At 41.6% G+C, this 19,427-nt stretch overlaps 1 long non-coding RNA gene across 1 annotated transcript in view; it reads left to right on the top strand.

The window, feature by feature from the left end:
* The first annotated feature begins 755 nt into the window (after positions 1-755).
* LOC138745741 (uncharacterized) overlaps positions 756-19,427 on the top strand; it is a 28,998-nt gene continuing 10,326 nt past the window's right edge. The window contains exons 1-3 of the long non-coding RNA XR_011346471.1: positions 756-3,166; positions 8,318-8,459; positions 15,812-15,952. This is a non-coding gene — a long non-coding RNA (uncharacterized lncRNA). The remainder of the gene's footprint in view (positions 3,167-8,317; positions 8,460-15,811; positions 15,953-19,427) is intronic.

Below are 19,427 nucleotides of genomic sequence, written 5' to 3'. Positions count from 1 at the left end.
CTATACCCGCTATAGCAAGTGCCATCAATGCAATGGGAAGATCCATCAATAAACCACCTTTCACCCTCCTGTAAAGGCTTGTGAGAGATGAGGAAACTTGACATAAAATATGAAAGATGGGGAAACTAGTGCAGACATGTGGAGTGATGGATTAAACCAGTATGAACAGGCTAAGCATGGAAATTAGAATGCAGGAAGCAGAGTCAGCCTATGTCAGATAAGAACCTTCTAGTCTTTTCCACAGGATCAGTGAGCCCACCGTATGAATAAGATAAGGAGAGGTAAGGAATAATAGAATGTAGGAAGTAGAGGTAGTCTGGATGAGATAAGGGTCTCCTAGCCCTAGACAGAAGTACCAAGTTCTACATATATAATTAGTAAGCCTTACACAGATTTATCAAGTTATGCATATTAAATTAGTAAACCCTAGACAGGATTAGCGAACTCTGCATATGAAGAGACTGTAGCTCTGAGAGTTGGAAAGGTTTGAATGGGGACAAGGGCAAGGTTGTGATGATAATGACATGATGAGACACCGACAGGATACCCCCTGGTCCTCCAAGTTCACAGAAACTGCACGTAGGCAGGAAGGATTGCCTAATGCCACACCCATCCAGGGGGCAGAAGAATGTAAGGGGGAGGGCACTCTGATACTGAAATCAACTGTATAAAAGTTGGGTGAGCCCCAGTGTATGTGTGTATTCCCAGGGTAAGGGGAAGCACCCAACTTTGCATTGTTGTTTAATAAATGTTCTTTGTTCTCAATTTTTGTCTCGAGCAATTTCTGTGAAGGTACATCTATTTCTAACAAATGGGACCTCGTCCGGGATCACACTCCCTCCACTGACAGAGTGCCCAAAGACAGGGGTAGCTGCACCCCAGCTGATTCAGCTGGACTCACGGACAGAGGGTGACTGGTCAGTGGATGAAGCGATTGATATCTGAGAAGAGGCATTGAGAACAAACAACGGGAGGACGTTAAGGAAGCACGCTAGGATTAGCTACTGGATCCCGGTAAGAGGAATTTAAGGTACTTCTATTTCTAACAGGCTCATCACTTAAATCCTCTCTAATTTTAGTCTGTAAATCTATTACCTCTAAACATACATGCTCTAACTCATTTATGGTATTGTTAGAATTTGGAGAAACCAAGAAAGCTGCTGGATTGTGTTCTTTATTCGTAATCAGGGTCAAATCATCCCTATCCATTAGGATCGCTTCATATTTTAAAATTCTAGAGTCTGTGAGCCACCTTCCAGCATGTTGTAAGAGAATATTGCGGACTGTGGGAGGTGTGTGAACTATCATCGGGGCACCAAACATAATCTTTCGTCCTTCCTCAACTAAAATAGCAGTGGCTGCGATGGCTTGCACACACTCTGGCCAACCACGACAAATAGGGTCTAAAACTTTTGACAGAAAAGCAACTGGCTGTCTATAGCCTGCCCTCTCTTGTGTTAGTACTCCGGTGGCTACACCTCCTTTCGCATTGGTATATATGTCAAATGGCTTATTTAGGTTGGGTAAAGCCAACACTGGGGCACTAATAAGGTGCTGTTTCACCAAGTTAAAATCTTTAATCTCTTCCTCTGTCCAGACAACAGCTTCGCCCCCTAGAATCGTGAGTTTATCATAGAGAAATCTGACCAGGCTAGAATAATTTTCAATCCAGATTCTACAGTATCCCACTAAACCAAGGAATTTCCTAAGTTCTTGGGCATTCTTGGGAGGGGGGATCTGTAGAATACCACGTATCCTCTCTGGACTTATTTTCCTAGTTCCCTGACTTACCAGATGACCTAAGTATTTAACTTCTGATTGAACAAATTGTAATTTGGATTCGCTCACTCTGAGACCCTTATTCTCCAGAAAATTCAAAAGTTCAACAGTATACTGTTTAACTAATTCGTAAGTTTTTCCCATAATTAACAAATCATCAACATATTGTATCAACTGACAATTCTCTCTCCGAGGAGCCTCATCTAGTATTTGTTCTAAGACCTGACCGAATAAATTTGGTGATTCTGTAAAGCCCTGGGGAAGGACTGTCCACCGGTATTGATTCTTGCGTCCAGTAAAAGATTTTCCCATTCAAAGGCAAAAATGTCTCTGCTCTCTGTTGCTAACAGGCAAGTCCAGAAAGCATCTTTGAGGTCAATCACACTAAACCATTTACTATGGGGATTGATTTTACCCATTATCGTATAGGGATTAGGTACAACTGGGTGACGGGTGAGAATAATTTTGTTCAGCTCCCTCAAGTCCTGCACTAATCGATAGGTACCATCTGGTTTTTGGACAGGTAAAATTGGGGTATTAAAAGGTGACATACAAGGTTCGAGTATACCATCTTTCACCAACTGGTCAATTACTGGCTGCAGCCCCTTTCGGCCAGTTATAGGAATTGGATACTGTTTTCGTCTAATTACTTGTTCAGAATCTTTTAAAGTAACTTGCAGGGGAGGAATATCTAACACTCCTCTATTGCCTCTTTCTGCTCATACGCCAGGATTTATTACTTCTCAATCTTCCTCGCTTAATACATACAATTGAACCCCGATACCCTATTCCTGCGGTCTGGTGCCGATAGCCAATTGGTCCTGTAAATCTCGTCCTAACAAACAAACTCCAGCTTGGGGAACTAGTAAAATATCCTCTGTTATTACCTTTTCTCCCATTTGTATTCTTACATCTCTTAATACAGGGACTGTAAAGTCCCTTCCTCCTACTCCCGAAATCATCACGGTCCCCTCTATCTTAACACCCTCGGGTGGTTGTAAAATACTAGACTGGGCTGCCCCAGAATCTACTAAAAAGGTCATCTTGTCACTGTGGGGTTCTATGCTTAAATTTACCAGTGGTTCTCTGTGCAGCCCCACGGTGTGTATTGACTGAGAACCGTGACCCCCCCCATTCATAATCTGCTTCCATCTGTCGGACTCTGGCTTTACCCTACCCTTAATTTAGTCTATGTGTCGTCTGAGTCCAGCATGCTCGTTAAATGAAGTGATAGGAGAATCAGTTTATTACACAGCATAAGAATAAAGCTTAACAGAGCTCTGGTTCAGTTGTTAGTTCATAGCAGGGAGAGGAGAGGAGAGGAGAGAAGAGAAAAGGAGAGAAAAGGAGAGAGGAGAAGGACAGAAAAGAAAAGAGTCTGCGGCAGGTAAGAAAACTTTTTTAAAAGTCTCTTACCAGGGTCTGCGGGGAGGAGTCGGCGTCGGAGGCGGCCATTGGTTGAGCGAGCGTACAGGAGAGTGTGACGGGAAGATAAGGTCTTTTTAAAGACTCGTACTGGGGACAGAGCCTAGCAGTAGGGAGGGGAGAGGAGAGGAGAGAAGAGAAAAGGAGAGAAAAGGAGAGAGGAGAAGGACAGAAAAGAAAAGAGTCCGGGGCAGGTAAGAAAACTTTTTTAAAAGTCTCTTACCAGGGTCTGCGGGGAGGAGTCGGCGTCGGAGGCGGCCATTGGTCGAGCGAGCGTACAGGAGAGTGTGTAGGGGTTAATTGGTAAAAGGCCAATAAATAAGAGGGACAGCGAGCGGCCCAGCGAGTGAGTGGCACAGTGAAGGAGTGGGACTTCCAGGCTTTGGCTCCTCAGGCTTCGGCGAAAGCAGGCGGAGAGAAAGCTAAGATAGTCTTTATTACTACTTCATTGGGGTAAGGGATGAGTGTTAAGGCTGTGTGTTGTCGGGAGTGCCGGATGTGGGAGGTCCTGGAGTCTTCCAGACTCCCGGATGTCCATATCTGCACTAGGTGTGTCGAGCTGCAGATTCTCAGGGACCGTGTTAGGGAACTAGAGCTACAGCTCGATGACCTCAGGCTGGTTAGGGAAACAGAGGAAGTCATAGACAGGAGTTACAGCCAGGTGGTCACGCCAGGGCCACGGGAGGATGAAAGGTGGGTAACTGTTAGGAGAGGGACAAAAGAACGTAAGGTGCCAGAGAGGAGCCCTGTGAATGTAACCCTCAGCAATAAGTATGCCTCTTTGAGCACTGTTGAGGGGGACATCAAGGTTGGGGGGAGTGACAGTGGCTGTGCCTCCGGCACGAGGTCAGCCCCTGTAGCTCAGAAAGGGAGGGAAAGGAAGAGGAGGGCAATTGTGGTAGGAGACTCCATAGTTAAGAGGACGGATAGGGGATTCTGCGGACGCTGCAAGGAGAACCGGATGGTGGTTTGCCTCCCTGGTGCCAGGGTCCGAGATGTTGCTGCTCGTGTCCCAGATATCCTAAAGTGGGAGGGACAGGAGCCAGAGGTCGTGGTACATGTAGGTACCAATGACATAGGGAGAATTAGAGAAGAGGTCCTAAAAAGTGAGTACAGGCAGTTAGGTAAGGAGTTAAAAAGAAGGACCGCGAAGGGGGTAATCTCTGGATTACTCCCTGTGCCACGTGACAGTGTGAATAGAAATAGAATGAGGTGGAGGATTAACACGTGGCTGAAGGGGTGGAGTAAGGGGCAGGGTTTTAAGTTTCTGGATAACTGGGACCTTTTTTGGGGGAGATGTGACCTGTACAGTAAGGACGGGTTACACTTAAATCCCAGGGGGACCAGAATCCTGGCAGAGGTATTTGCTAGGGCTACTCAGGATCCTTTAAACTAGAATGATTGAGGGGAGGGAACAAAATAGTACAGAGCAGTAAGGAGAAGGTTAGAATGCAAACAAAGAAAGTTTGTAGTAAGTATTTGAATATGGATGGGCAGGTGATAGAGAAGGGAAATGCTCTGGAAGAAGATGAAGGGCAATTGGCAGGAAAAGTAAATAATGTTGTTCTTAAAGATGAGGGAAAACAGGGATTAAAAATTGGGAAATCCCTGAAATTCATATATTTTAATGCCAGGAGTATTGTAAAAAAGGTGGATGAGCTGAAGGTGTGGATTGATACTTGAAAGTATGATGTGGTAGCGATTAGTGAGACATGGTTGCAGGAGGGATGTGATTGGCAACTGAATATCCCTGGGTTTCGTTTTTTTAGGTGTGATAGAGTCGGAGGGGCAAGAGGAGGTGGGGTTGCATTGCTTGTCAGGGAAAATATTACAGCGGTGCCTAGGAAGGATAGATTAGAGGGCACATCCACGGAGGCTATTTGGGTGGAACTGAGGAGTAGGAAAGGAGAGGTTACACTTGTAGGGGTGTATTATAGACCACCCGGAGGGGACCGAGACCTAGAGGAGCAAATTTGTAGGGAGATAGTAGATATTTGTGATAAGCACAGGGTTGTAATTATGGGAGATTTTAATTTTCCACATATAGATTGGGAAACACATTCTGTGAAAGGAATGGATGGGTTAGAGTTTGTGAAATGTGTGCAAGATAGTTTTTTACAACAATATGTAGAGGTGCCGACCAGAGAAGGAGCAGTGTTAGATCTACTGTTGGCAAATGGGATGGGTCAAGTGACGGAGGTTAGTGTTGGCGAGCACTTCGGGTCCAGTGATCATAATGCCATCAGCTTCAATGTCATTATGGAAAGAGAGAAATCAGGGCCAAGGATTGAGGTTTTTGATTGGGGAAAAGCTAGATTTGAGGAGATGCGAAAGGACTTGCAGGGTGTGCATTGGGACAATTTGTTTTATGGGCAGGATGTAGTAGAGAGATGGAAGTCTTTTAAAGATCAGATTTTGAGAGTGCAAAAGCTTTATGTTCCTGTTAGGTTAAAAGGAGGGGCAAAAGGTTTGAGAGAGCCGTGGTTTTCAAGGAATATTGGAAACTTGGTTCGAAGAAAAAGGGAGGCGTACATTAGATATAAGAAGCATGGAGTTAAGGAGATGTTTGAAAGATACATTGAATGTAAGAGGAATCTTAAGAGAGGAATTAGGAAAGCTAAAAGAAGGTACGAGAAAACTATGGCAAGCAGGGTGAAAACTAATCCAAAAGAGTTCTACAAATATGTTAATGGTAAGAGGAAAGCTAGAGACAAAATTGGTCCCTTAGAAAATCAGAGTGGAAAACTGTGTGTGGAGCCTAGAGAATTGGGGGAGATATTGAACAGTTTCTTTTCTTCGGTATTCACTAAGGAGAAGGATATTGGGAGATGTGGGATAAAAAAAGCAAATTGGGTAAATATGGGGAATATAGAGATTACAAAAGGTGTAGTTTTAAGGCTTTTGAAGAATATAAAGGTGGATAAGTCTCCGGGACCAGACGGGATCTTCCCCAGGACATTGAGAGAAGTGAAGGAGGAAATAGCAGAGGCTCTGGCGGTAATTTTCGAAATGTCATTAGATATGGGGATAGTGCCGGAGGATTGGCGCATTGCGCATGTGGTTCCGTTATTTAAAAAGGGTTCAAGGAGGAAGCCTGGCAACTATCGGCCTGTAAGTTTGATGTCTGTGGTAGGTAAATTAATGGAGAAAATTCTTAGAGATAGTACTTATAAACATCTGGATAGACAGGGTCTGATCAGGAGCACTCAACATGGATTTGTGGGAGGAAGGTCATGTTTGACCAATCTGATTGAATTTTTTGAAGAGGTGACTAGGAATGTGGATGAGGGTAGCGCAGTGGATGTTGTCTATATGGACTTCAGTAAGGCCTTCGATAAGGTACCACATGGAAGGTTAGTTAGGAAGGTGCAGTCTTTAGGTATAAATTTTAAGATAGTCAAATGGATTGAACATTGGCTGAAAGGGAGAGGCCAGAGAGTAGTAGTGGATAATTGTCTGTCAGGTTGGAGGCCGGTGACCAGTGGTGTGCCTCAAGGATCTGTATTGGGCCCATTGTTGTTCGTTATATACATTAATGATCTAAATGATGGGGTGGTGAATTGGATTAGTAAATATGCAGACGATACTAAGATAGGTGGAATAGTGGATAATGAAGAAGGTTTTCAAGGATTGCAGAGGGATTTGGGCTGCTTAGAAAAGTGGGCTGAAAAATGGCAGATGGAATTTAATGCTGATAAGTGTGAGGTGCTTCATTTTGGTAAGAAGAATCAGAATAGGACATATGTGGTAAATGGGAGAGCATTGAGGAATACAGAAGAGCAGAAAGATTTAGGAGTAACGGTACATCGTTCCCTGAAGGTAGAAACTCATGTGAATAGGGTGGTGAAGAAGGCTTTTAGTATGCTGGCCTTTATCAATCATTGCATTGAATATAGGAGTTGGGAGGTGATGTTGAGATTGTATAAGACGTTGGTGCGGCCTAATTTGGAGTTCTGTGTGCAGTTCTGGTCGCCTAATTATAGGAAGGATATAAACAGAGTGGAGAGAGTGCAGAGAAGTTTTACCAGAATGTTGCCTGGGTTTAAGCATCTGGAGTATGGGGAGAGATTGGACAGATTGGGTCTTTATTCTTTGGAGCGTAGAAGGTTGAGAGGGGATTTGATAGAAGTATTTAAGATTATGAAAGGGATAGACAGAATGGATGTGGATAGACTATTTCCGTTAAGAGGAGGAAAGATTAAAACAAGAGGACATGAGTTAAGAATTAAGGGGCAGAGGTTTAGAGGTAACATGAGGGGGAACTTCTTTACTCAGAGAGTGGTAGCTGTGTGGAATGATCTTCCGGGAGAAATAGTGGCGACGGAGTCAATTGTATTATTTAAGAAAAGGTTGGACAGGTATATGGATGAGAAGAAGATGGAGGGTTATGGGCATTGTGCAGGGAGGTGGGACTAGAAAGGGGTGTTTGGTTCGGTGCGGACTAGAAGGGCCTAATGGCCTGTTTCCGTGCTGTAATTGTTATGTTATGTTATGTTAACTGATAATTAACTAATAGTTTAATGAATAATTCTGAAAATGAGGCCATTGTCGTCTCAAAGCATATTTCCCTGTCAATGTTTGCAATAATACTCTAGTCAATATACTTTTCTATAAAAATATTCTGATTGCTGCATAACTCTTTAAAAAAATATGTTTGGAAGTGAATATGGAATTGATTGAAAAAGATATTGAATACAAGGAAAAATATTCATTTTAACACACTTCACATGTGTCATTTATGTCAAAGGAAGACCTTTCCTTTTAATTAAATCAGCTTTAATTTTTGTCTTTAGTAAAACATAATTCAACGTACACAAATATTGATAAGCTGCATCAACCAATACCCATAAATATTTAATTTTCTTAGTCCATCTAAGCTGTGTAATCTGTTTACCAGCAGTATAATCTTCCTCTGTAATTGATAATATGTTCCTCTTATCCCAATTAACCTTATAAGCAGACATTTCTCCATATTGTACCAAACAGGTTTGCAGATGTCATAATGATTGCTGAGGATTTGTTAAATATATTAGTACGTCATCTGCAAACAAATGAATCTTACATTCCTCTTCATTTATTTTAATCCCACTAATTTTATCATTTTATCTTTTAGCCTGGGCTACCGGTTCTATCACCAATGGCGACAAAGGACAGCATTGCCTTGTGGAGCGTGTTAAATTAAACGTATCTGAAATTTGTCCATTCGTCACCATACTCGCCAAAGGATTTTTATACAAGGCTTTAGCCCAAAAAAGGTAAAAAAGGTCCAAACTTAAACCTTTCAAGTATTTTAAATAAAAAATACCTTTCAACTCGATCAAAGGCTTTTTCCGCATCTAATGCCACTATCACTGATTGATACAAACAATGTCTTGACACATTAATCAACGTCAAAAGTCAAACAATATTTTCAGAAGAAAATCTATTCTTAATGAAACCTGCTTGATCAACGTATTAAACGTGTCAAATACTTTGCAAGTCTATTAGCTACTATCTTATAATCTACATTTAAAAAAGAAATTGGTCGATATGAGACAACTTTCAATGGGGCTCTTTCTTTTTCCCGAACCAACACCAGCCTATTCCTGTTGGGCATCTCAGCTACTTCATTGCACATTTGCTCTTCTAGTTCCCTCTTCCCATTTGGCGGCCTATACTATACCCTTATAATAATAACCTCACCCTTCTTATTTTTTAGTTTTACCCACACTGCCTCCCTCGAAAAGCATTTCTGTCAAAGAAGGATGAACACGCTGTCGGGCGGCAAGAATGGTGTTTTTACCATCGCCATTGGGGAGAAAATGCCCATAAATGTGTCCTGCCATGTACCTATTACAGAAGAAAGGCAGGAAATGAAAAACCAGCTTCTATTATTGGCTTCGGCAGCTGGTACAAGAATGGGCCTATTTTATCTTCAAGATGACATTTTTCTTGTAGACACAAGTGCTGAGGTCCGTTTGCTCCCACCCAACCTATTTTGAAATATAAACCACATCAATAACAACACCTGGCTCTTCAAACAGCAAATGGGACGATAAGTCCCTGCTTTGGCACATGACGGGTCATGTTTGGGATAGGAGGTGTGACATTCCATTGGAATTGCGTATTGGCTTCCATTGCACAACCCATTATGGGTGCAGATTTTTTAAGCTCCCATGACTTGCTAGTAGACGTGAAGTGGAGGAAATTAGTTCACGCTACCACTTTTCAAACATACCCACTGGTCTGCAGCAAAGGGAGAGTTTCCATCTCGGGGTCCAGACCCTGCACAAAGATGCCTACGCTGCCCTGCTCAATGAATTTCCCGGTATTATCTCTCCGAATTTCAATACCTCGAAAACAGTACATCGAGGGCCATTGCCAACATCTCACATTCTTTAGCCGTCCTTTATGGCCATTGGAGATGAAATATCGTGCATTGTATCGAGCCACACGGCACTTCCAATTTGTTTTGGAGGGTCGGCATTTCACTGTGTTCACAGACCACCAGCCACTCATTTTTGCCTTCAGCAAAATAACGGATCCATGGTCAGCAAGACAGTGGGTGTTTTAGTTTCTGGTGACGGTTCTGTGGGGGGGATATAGCAGTTGTCTTGTGGGCCGAGTGGGCAAGGTTCTTTGGCATGCGCGTGAAGTCATAAGACAGATAGCTTGGAACTAATTCATTTAATTCACTGCCCTAACTGCCCACGCGTGGTGCTGTGTGCTGAGGAATGGCACATTGATCTGTGGATTCTCCTGCCGAAAGGCGTGGGACACTCTCAGGGCTTAATTTAAACCTGTGGTCCTGTGGATTGGCAGCAAACTCATAATGCCTTGAGCCCTATTTGAACAACACTCCCAGTAAATGTCATCTACAGAAGGAAGGGACACCCCAGTGATCCTCACAACTCTTTGCATCATTCCTGACTGATGCTTTACAGCTACTAGACCATCCAAAGGTTTAGCCAGACAGGAGACTCAACTGCGCTCCTGTAAAATCTCAGGATGAGAGGCGTTAGCCTTGACCTCCTCAGCCTCCTTGGGAAGTGTAGGCCCTTCCTGACCAATAAGGAGGAGTGATTGTTTGGTGTAGTAATACGTGTGCTGTGTGGATAAGAATTTTATGTGATTGTATTGACTATTCTTGCTCTTTAACAATCTTTAGTGGATAGAAGTAGTCATTGTACTTTAGGATGTACAATCATGTACAGATTGTCATAAAATAGCCATTTGGCCCAGATGTCTATTCAGTCCAAGAATACTTTCGACCACAGGCAGATTTTGAACAATAACACCATTCATTCTGCAACAACTGCCACTTAATTTTGCCAGTTGTTCAATGGTAAACTATATGGGGAAAACACCACTGTCAACTCTTCTACCTTAAAGGAGTAAATATATTCAAATGGGCAGTAGATCAAGAGGTGGAAACAGTGAAATCAGACAGAGGTGAGTGGCTGCTTAAAATTAGAAACATTTGTGTTCATGCTATAGAGTTTAAGGCTGCCCAGGAGGAATATAATCTGTTTTCTATAAGTTTGTTTGCCCTCACCCTGGCGAAGGATGGGGCCAACGGACATGTTGCTGGAAGGGTTCGAGAATTGATATGGTAGGTCACAGGAAGCTCAAGTTTAGATCCACAGAGCCCAGGTGTTTAGCAGAATGGCCACCCAGTCTGTATTTGGTTTTGCTGATATCGAGGTCAACTGAGTCATCCAAATGTAGGAGATTAGGATGGATGGGGTTCATGTGAAACTCTGCCTCAACTGGAAGGTCTGATTGTGGCCTTGGATGGAGGTGAGAGGAGATGTAGGGACAAGTTTGGCAATTTCTACAGTTCCAATGGGGAGTGCATGAGATGGTGGTGGTTGGAGAGGGTAGTGCCGTCGAGGGAGTCACAGAAAGATGTGCCCCTGTGAAAAGTTGATATGAGTGGAGCGGGTTAGATGTTGCAGGTTAGAGGATGGTGCTGAAGTTGGAAGTTTCCAAGGATAACGTGTCAGATGTGGCAGCTGATGGGTGGTAAGTGAGAAACCTGTGTGATTCTGTCCTTGTTGTGCCGGAGAGGAGGTGGGGTAAGGGCAGAAAGAGAATTGGAGATATAGGTGCAGGCTTTTTCAATGACAGTATGGGGGAATTTGCATTTATTGAAGAAATAAGACATTTTGTGTGTTCTGGAGTAGAAGACTTCATCTTGGGACTGTTACAGGCCCAGGGGACCCCAAAACCTAGCAGCAATAGAAAATCACCAAGACAAATGGATACTTAAGCAAACGTAATTTTTAATTTTCTTTAAACAAAAAAAACAATCAACCTTTAACTTATCACTATTAATGTAACTGCCTAACATTAACCCCTCCTAATTCTGAACGCAGGTGTATTTAAAGTGTATAAAGTTCTTTGACACTCCTACAAGTTCACCGGTATCTATTAATTCTTATACTGTGCACAGAATTCAACATTTATGACTTTTCACCAAGATCTGGTGCTTAAAAGTAAATGGTTACCCTCCAGGAAGGCTCTTGTTGGTTTCAGAAAGGGATTTCTTGCTCATTGGACACACAAAACTGATTCCCTCTGATCAGCCACTTTGGTGTCTTGCCAAAGAAACTTGCCCCATCAGGGTTTTCCAAATGATAACCTCTTCTGCAGGTCACCATTGAGTTCTTTTTGTTTCCCTTATTTCAAGTGAAACACCATTTCTAGCCAGCCATTTCCTCTTGTATGTAAAACAAGGTTTTTCAACAGGCTGAACTGAGAACTCACAACCCATCTTCAAAATGGGGTTTCAACAAGATGCCAGCTTGCCATCTCACTCTCTCTCTCTTTTAGAAAAAAACCTATTTGGTGTCTCCTCTCTGCTTGCAAAAGCACATGACCTTAGAACAGAAAATTTCTGAGTCCATGTATTTGTTGCTTTAAAAACAATAATTCATTTACACCTGCTTTTGAAATTATTTAGCAAAACACACAGTCATGCTCTCCCCCACTACCCCAAACCCTGGGCCAAGTCACTGAGGGTCTGTGGATTCTCTTTCAATGCTCACAGACCAATCTAAGTCATTGGCAATGTGAGCTCCAATTTTGATATTCTGACACGATTAGGAACCCATTAGGACCCACTCTTATCCCAGGTCTGATACCTGACACCCTTTTAGCCAATTTCCAACCAGTATTTAGCAATCCACAGTGTAGTGTAGGTTCCTTGACTTCTTTGTCCAGAAGCCCACAGCCTCAAGTTACCAACAGCCTGTCACCTATGTTGGTCCTTCAGTTGCAGAACCCCTCACTGGTCTGCTTCCATGGTCACTGACCCGTGTATTGAATCCTCTGCTTCTCAAATGTTGATGGGGTGTGGTCTTCATGTTTTCTTGTGCCCTGTGCTAGTCCTCTACTTCCCCAAAGTTCGCAGTGGCAAGGAAATCTAACACACCTAATTAAAAAATTTACATCTTAGAGGAGAATCTCACATGTGTGGAGGGATGGAAAGGGCATTATTACAAATTGAAGCCTAATATTTGAATATTCATGTGCCAAATTTGCAAAAGCATAGAGTATATATTTCTTAAGCTCTATGTAATTTTTTCTAAAGGAAGACAATTTTGAAATTTTGCATGTCATCTTGGCATCCCTAAAAATTTATCTGATTTCCGATTAAGTTCAATACATTTCCACATCCCTGCTAATGCTAATTTAACAAATTTCAATTGATATATTACTAGTTTTAATTTGGGCCTTATTCACTCAATATTACTAATAAAAATAATGTTGGATTTTGCAGATAAACAACTGTAACTTATTCCAAAAAATTTGTAATTCTCACCAAAAAGATCTTGCATTAGGACAAAGCTAAGTTGAATGCAAGAAAGTTGCTACATCTTCACCACACTTCAAACATCGATCTGATAATTCTGATTTTATTCTATTCAATTTCTCTGGTGTAAGAAGTAACTGTAGAAGAAAAACGAGTTGTGAATTCCTTCCTCACTGCTGCAGTGTGGAACTCTGGTCAATAGTTCCAGACTGCTGAGTTGAAGTGAATTAATACAACTCCCCTGGATCAAGTGATCTCTGTTGCCAAATCAGCTTCCTGTCGAGCTTTTCAAATCCAACTGCCTGAGTCAACTGACTCCAGATGCAGCTTTCAGATAAATCCTTGCTGACATTTGCTACATTACTAATGTAAAAACAATTATGCTGAACTAATTTGTGTCAAACATTGAGAAACTTATATGGATCTGCCCATATTTGCCAATCAACTACAATATTCAGATCCATTTCCCATATTTGTCTATACTTATGAACTCCTCATTTAAAAGTTCCTACTTGTAATCAAGAGGACATCATAGAAGTAAACTTTTTAACAATTCCTCTTTATAAGGAATTTCTATTTCAATACAACATGGTTGGTCGCAACTTATCCTTCAAATATGCTCTAAGTTGGAAATAGCAAAAATGATTGCAATGAGTTATACGATATTTATTTCTCAGTTGCTCAAATAACATTAATTGACTCCTTTCATAACAATCTTCAACATTTATAATCCTCTTACGAAACCAGCTGTCCAGAAATTGATGATCCTTTGAAAAAGATACGAGGATTTTGAATCAAAGCCATTCTGGGTGATGTACATCCACTTACACCAATTTCATCATTTATTTTAATCCATATATTAATCAAATGTTTCAACAATGGTGTATCTTTTTCAATTCCCACTTGTATATAAATTCTTCTGCCTTTCTCTCTCTTATTTTATACATTTTAAAGGCAATTTTTCCCATTCACAAAAAGAAGCAAGAAATCTCATTTGAGCTGCTCGATAACAATGTTTAAAATGAGGAAGCTGCAATCCTCTGAATGCAGAATTTGGTTTGGGTCACATGTAACATGGGATTCAATCAGAAATGGGTTCACGTGATGTAAACTCATGATGCAGACTTTTTTCTTAAAATGGAATACAAGAGGAGGGTTGTCTAGGTCTTTCACAGGATATAGATCACAAGATAAAGGGGAAAAGTAGGCATATTGAGTCTGCTCCACCATTCTTCCACTCACCCCCACTCCCCAGCTCTCTCCCCATTACCCTTGGTTCCTTGACTAATCAACTACCTGTCAATCTCTGCTTTAAATACACCCAATGACCTCAGTTCCACAGATTCACAACCCACTGACAAAATCAATTTTGCCACATCTGTTTTAAATTGACACCCTTTTATCCTGAAATTATTCTCTCCTGTCCTAGAATCTCCTACCATGGGAATCATCTTTGCCATATGTACTCTGTCCAGGCCTTCCAGCATTTGAAATGCCTCTGAGGTCCCCCTTATCCTTCTGTATTCCAACTAGTACAGTCGAAGAGTCGACAATTTTTCCTCATGCACTAACCCTTTCATTCCTGATATCGTTCCAGTAAATCATCTCTGACCTTCTCCAACACCAGCACATCTTTTCTCAAATACGGCACCCAAAACTCTAAACCTGATTGAATGGGAAGGCAATTCTCTAACGACACAAACACAACAGTGAAATGATATTATGCCTTGTTGATATTTACAAAAATTATTGAAGAGTCAATTCACAGTGATGTACAATAAATTCTGGCCTATAATTCTAGCCCATTAATGGACTATTATCATAACCTAAAGAATGAGGGTTGTTCTGAAGCTTGGTTCTGTGTTACGAGACCAGAGGATCCCAAAACCCAGCAGCAATAGATATTCACCAAGACAAATGGTTACTTAAACAAAAGCTGATTTTAATTATCTTTAAACATGAAAACAGATAACACTTTAACTTATCACTATTTTACTATTTTAACTTACTTTATCTAACTTACCCCCCTTCTAATTCTAAGTGGACGTGTGTGTAATGTGTGTGTAAGTTCAGAAAAGTTCTTTGGTTCACAGTCCAATCTCACTTCTCATTCCTCCAAGTCCACTGTTTGCAGGCCATTCTTATACTGTGCACAGAATTTAACATTTATCAAGTTCACCAGATTTTGGTGCTCAAAATGTGAATGATTACCACTGGGAAGTTTTTTGTTGGTTTTCAGAGAGAGGTGTGTTGTTCAGGGAAGCATTAGTGTTTTTGTGACTCAATGTACCAGCATCTGAAGTCCGCTATCTCTTCAGAAAAGCTCTGATAGCTTTAGCATGGAACAGAGCTGAACCAGGACTTTGCAGGTATTTAAGGGAGTGTGTGTGCAGGGTTTGTTCTAGACCAAAAATCTCACCAAATGACTCTGCTTGAAATCAAGATTCAAAGCATTTTGAGGAATACAACAGGAATTGTTCAACAAGAGCCTGGTTTTCCCTGAGGAGTTTTCTTTCAATAGTGGAAATGATTTTTTTTTAAAGCCCATTAATCTTCCTGATACAAATCTTTGCATTTAACTTTCAGGTTGCTATCTGTTGTTAACTTGGAGGCCTTTAATGGGGTGTCTGGGTGGAATCTTTGCTTTAACCAAGCAGTTCGCTTGCAATTTTCCAGCTGTAGGATGCGGTGCAGTTGCTTGCAAGTTTAGCAAGTGGGATTATGATGTGAAACTGCAAATCACAGCGTCATTTTTGTTTTTGAAAATGCAAATGTGAAAATGTTAACTTTGGTCTCCTTGGTTTCCTTAAGTTTACAGAGGAGACGTTGGGTCAAGCTGAGAAGACAGAGTTGGATGCCCATTTGGCGTATCGGCTGGGCAAAGCAGAAAGCACAAAACAAGGGACTGAAAAAATAATGAAGCAGACTGAAGTGCCGTTGAACCAAACCCAGGTAAAGAATTTAATTTTGTGCAGTGTACTTAAGAGACCAAACGATTTGGGCTTTTAGTGGTGACCTATTTAAATGAACAAAATCTGATTAGAATAGAAGTTTATGGAATGTTTGGGAGTTGCCACAACAAAATGGAGCATATAAATTAGATGTTGTAATTAAGATAAATGAACAATGCAATGAGCCTGGTGTCACAGTATCTGCCTCCCTCTACCGTATATCACCATTAATCCTTCTCCCCAATATGAACCTGATATCACAGTATAGACGAGAATTTATTGTACATCACTGTTAAACCTTCTCATGACAGTGAATCCGGTGTCAGAAGTATCTGTCAAAGTTAACTGTACACCACCTTCAGCATTCTTCCCACTCTGAACCCCGTTTCACAGTATCTGCCACAGTTTATCGTACATCACTTTTAAACCTTCTCAGTACTGTAAACCTGGTGTCACAGTACCTGCAACAGTTCATTGAACCTGACTGTTAAACCTTCTCATGAATCTAAATCCTGTCTCATAGATTCTGTCTCTGTCTATCGGACATCAACGTTAAACTTTCTCCCCCCTGTGAACCTGGTGTAATAGTATTTGTCTCAGTCTACCGTCCATCACCGTTTAACATTCTCCCCACTGTAAACCTGGTGTCACAGCATCTACCTCAGTCTCCCATACATCACCCTTAAATCTCCTCCCTACTGTGAACCTGGTGTAAATGTATCTGCAATAGTGTTATATGCATCACTTTTAAACCTTCTTCCCACTGTGAGCCTGGTTTCACAATATCTGCCACAGTTTATCGTATATCACTTTAAAACCTTCTCAGTACTGTAAACCGGGTGTCACAGTACCTGCCACAGTTCATTGAACCTGACTGTTAAACCTTCTCACTAATGTAAAATGGTGTCACATTATCCTTGTCACACCTCCATACATCACCGTTAAAGCTTCAACCCACTGTGAACCCGGTGTCCACAGTATCTACCACAGTTTATCGTACATCACTGACACAACTCCCTACTGTGAACACAGTGTCACAGAATATGCCTCAGTCTACCGAACATCACCATAAAACCTTCTCTCAACTGAGAAACCGGTGTCACCCGATCTGCCACAATTTATCCTCCATCAATGTTAAACATTCTCCCCACTTTGAACGCAGTGTCACAGTATCTGCCTCAGTCTCCCATACAGGACACTTAAACCTTCTCCCCACTGTGAACCTGGAGTCACAATATCCGCCTGAATATACCTTACATCACCCATAGACTTTCTCTCCACTGTGAACCTGATGTAACAGTATCTGCCTCAGTCTCCCATCTATCACCATTAAACATTCTCTCCACTGTGATCCTGTATATGCCAGAGTTTATTTATACATCACTGTTAAACCTTTTCACTGCTCTGAAACCGGTGTCACAGTTTCTGTCCCAGTCTACTGGACATCAGCATTAAACGTTCTCCACACTGTGAACTCAGTGTCACATTATATGCCACAGTTTATTGTACATCTCGTTAAACATTCTCCTCACTGTGAACCTGGTGTCACAGTATCTGACACAGTTTATCGTACATTAATGTTAAACATTTTCACTCCCGTGAACCCATTGTCTCAGTATCTATCTCAGTCCACCGTACATCACCGATAAAATTCTCCCCCCAGTGAAGCTGGTGTCAGATTATCTGCGTACGTCTATCGTACATCACCATTAAACATTCTCCCAACAGTGAAAACAGTGTCACTTTCTCTGCCACAGTTTATCATACAGAACTGTTAAACGTTCTCCCCAACGTCAACCCCGTCAGTGTCATAGCATCTGCCTCAGTTTCTCGTACATCACCAGTAAACCTTTTCCCCACTGTGAGGCTGGTTTTACTGTACCTACCACAGTTTATCGTACATCACCATTAAACCTTCTCCTCACTGTGCACCTAGAGTCATGGTATCTACCTCAATTCACCATATATCATCATTAAATCTTCTCCCCACTGTGAACACAGTGTCACAGTATCTGTCTCAGTCTTCCGTACATCACTGTTAAACCTTATTCCCCACTGTGCACCTGGTGTCACAGTATCTATCTCAATTTACCATACATCACCATTAAACCTTATCCCCAATGTGAACCATTTGTCAAAGTTTCTGCCAGTGTTTATCGTACATCACCGTTAAACCTTCTCCTCACTGTGAACACGGTGTCACAGTATCTGCCTCAGTCTACCATATATCTCCCGTATATCTCAATTAACCCTTTTCCCATTGTGAACCTGGTTTCACAGTATCTGACACAATTTATCGTACACTGTTAAACATTCTCAAAACTGTTAACCTGGCATCAAAGAATCTGCCTTACTCTATCGAACATCACTGACAAAACTTCTGCCCACTACAAACCCAGTGTCACCGTATCTGCATCAGTCTACAGTATATCACCATTAGAACTTCTTTCCACTGTTAACCTAGTGCCACAGCATCTGCTATATTGTTCATCAATGTTAAACTTTCTCACTACTGCTGGAAACCAGGTGTCACAGTATCTGCCTCAGTCTGCTGTACCTCACCGTTAAACCATCTCATTACTGTGATCTCGGTGTCTGATTACCTGCCTCAATCTACTGTACATCACTGTTAAACATTCTCCCCACTGTGAACCTGGTGTCACATTATCCACCACAGTTTATTGTACATCATTGATAAACTTTCTCATTGCTGTGAACCTGGTGTTACAGTATCTGCCACAGTTTATCGTACATCTCTGATGAACCTCCTCTCCAGTGTGAACCTAGTGTCACAGTATCTGTCTCAGTCTACCGTACATCACTGTTGGTCTATCTCTCAACTGTTAATCCAGTGTCACAGTATTTACCACATTATATTGTACATCACCGTTAAACCTTTTCCCCACTGATGACCTGATGCCACAGCATCTGCTGTAGTTTATTGTACATCACTGTTAAACCTACTAATTACTGCTGTGAAACCAGTCACACAGTATCTTCCTCATTCTTCTGTATAGCACCGTTCGCACATCTGTTTTAAACCTTCTCTCTTCTGTGAACTAATTTTCATGGTATCTGCCAAAGTTTACCATACATCACTGTTAATCCTTCTCACTACTGTGAATGCGGTGTCACTTTATCTGACCCAGTTTAATGTACATCACTTTTAAACCTTCTCCACACTGTGAACCCAGTGTCACAGTATCTGCCTTAGTCTCCCGTGTATCACCATTAAACCTTCTCATCTCTGTGAACCTGTGTCACATTTTGTGCCAGAGTTCGTTGTACATCACTGTTAAACCTTCTCCCCACTGTGAATCTGGTGTCACAGTATCTACCTCAGTCAACCATACATCACCATTAAACCTCCCTTCTGTGAACCCAGTGAAATAATATCTGCCTCATTCTCGAGAAAACACCATTAAAATTTCTCCCCACTGTTTACTCTATGTCTCTGTATCTGCAACATTGTATAG

This window comes from Narcine bancroftii, chromosome 11 (assembly GCF_036971445.1).
Source record: "Narcine bancroftii isolate sNarBan1 chromosome 11, sNarBan1.hap1, whole genome shotgun sequence".
Lineage (NCBI taxonomy): Eukaryota > Metazoa > Chordata > Chondrichthyes > Torpediniformes > Narcinidae > Narcine > Narcine bancroftii.
The sequence above is the reverse complement of the archived record's forward strand: the minus strand, read 5'-3'. Positions and strand labels throughout refer to the sequence as shown.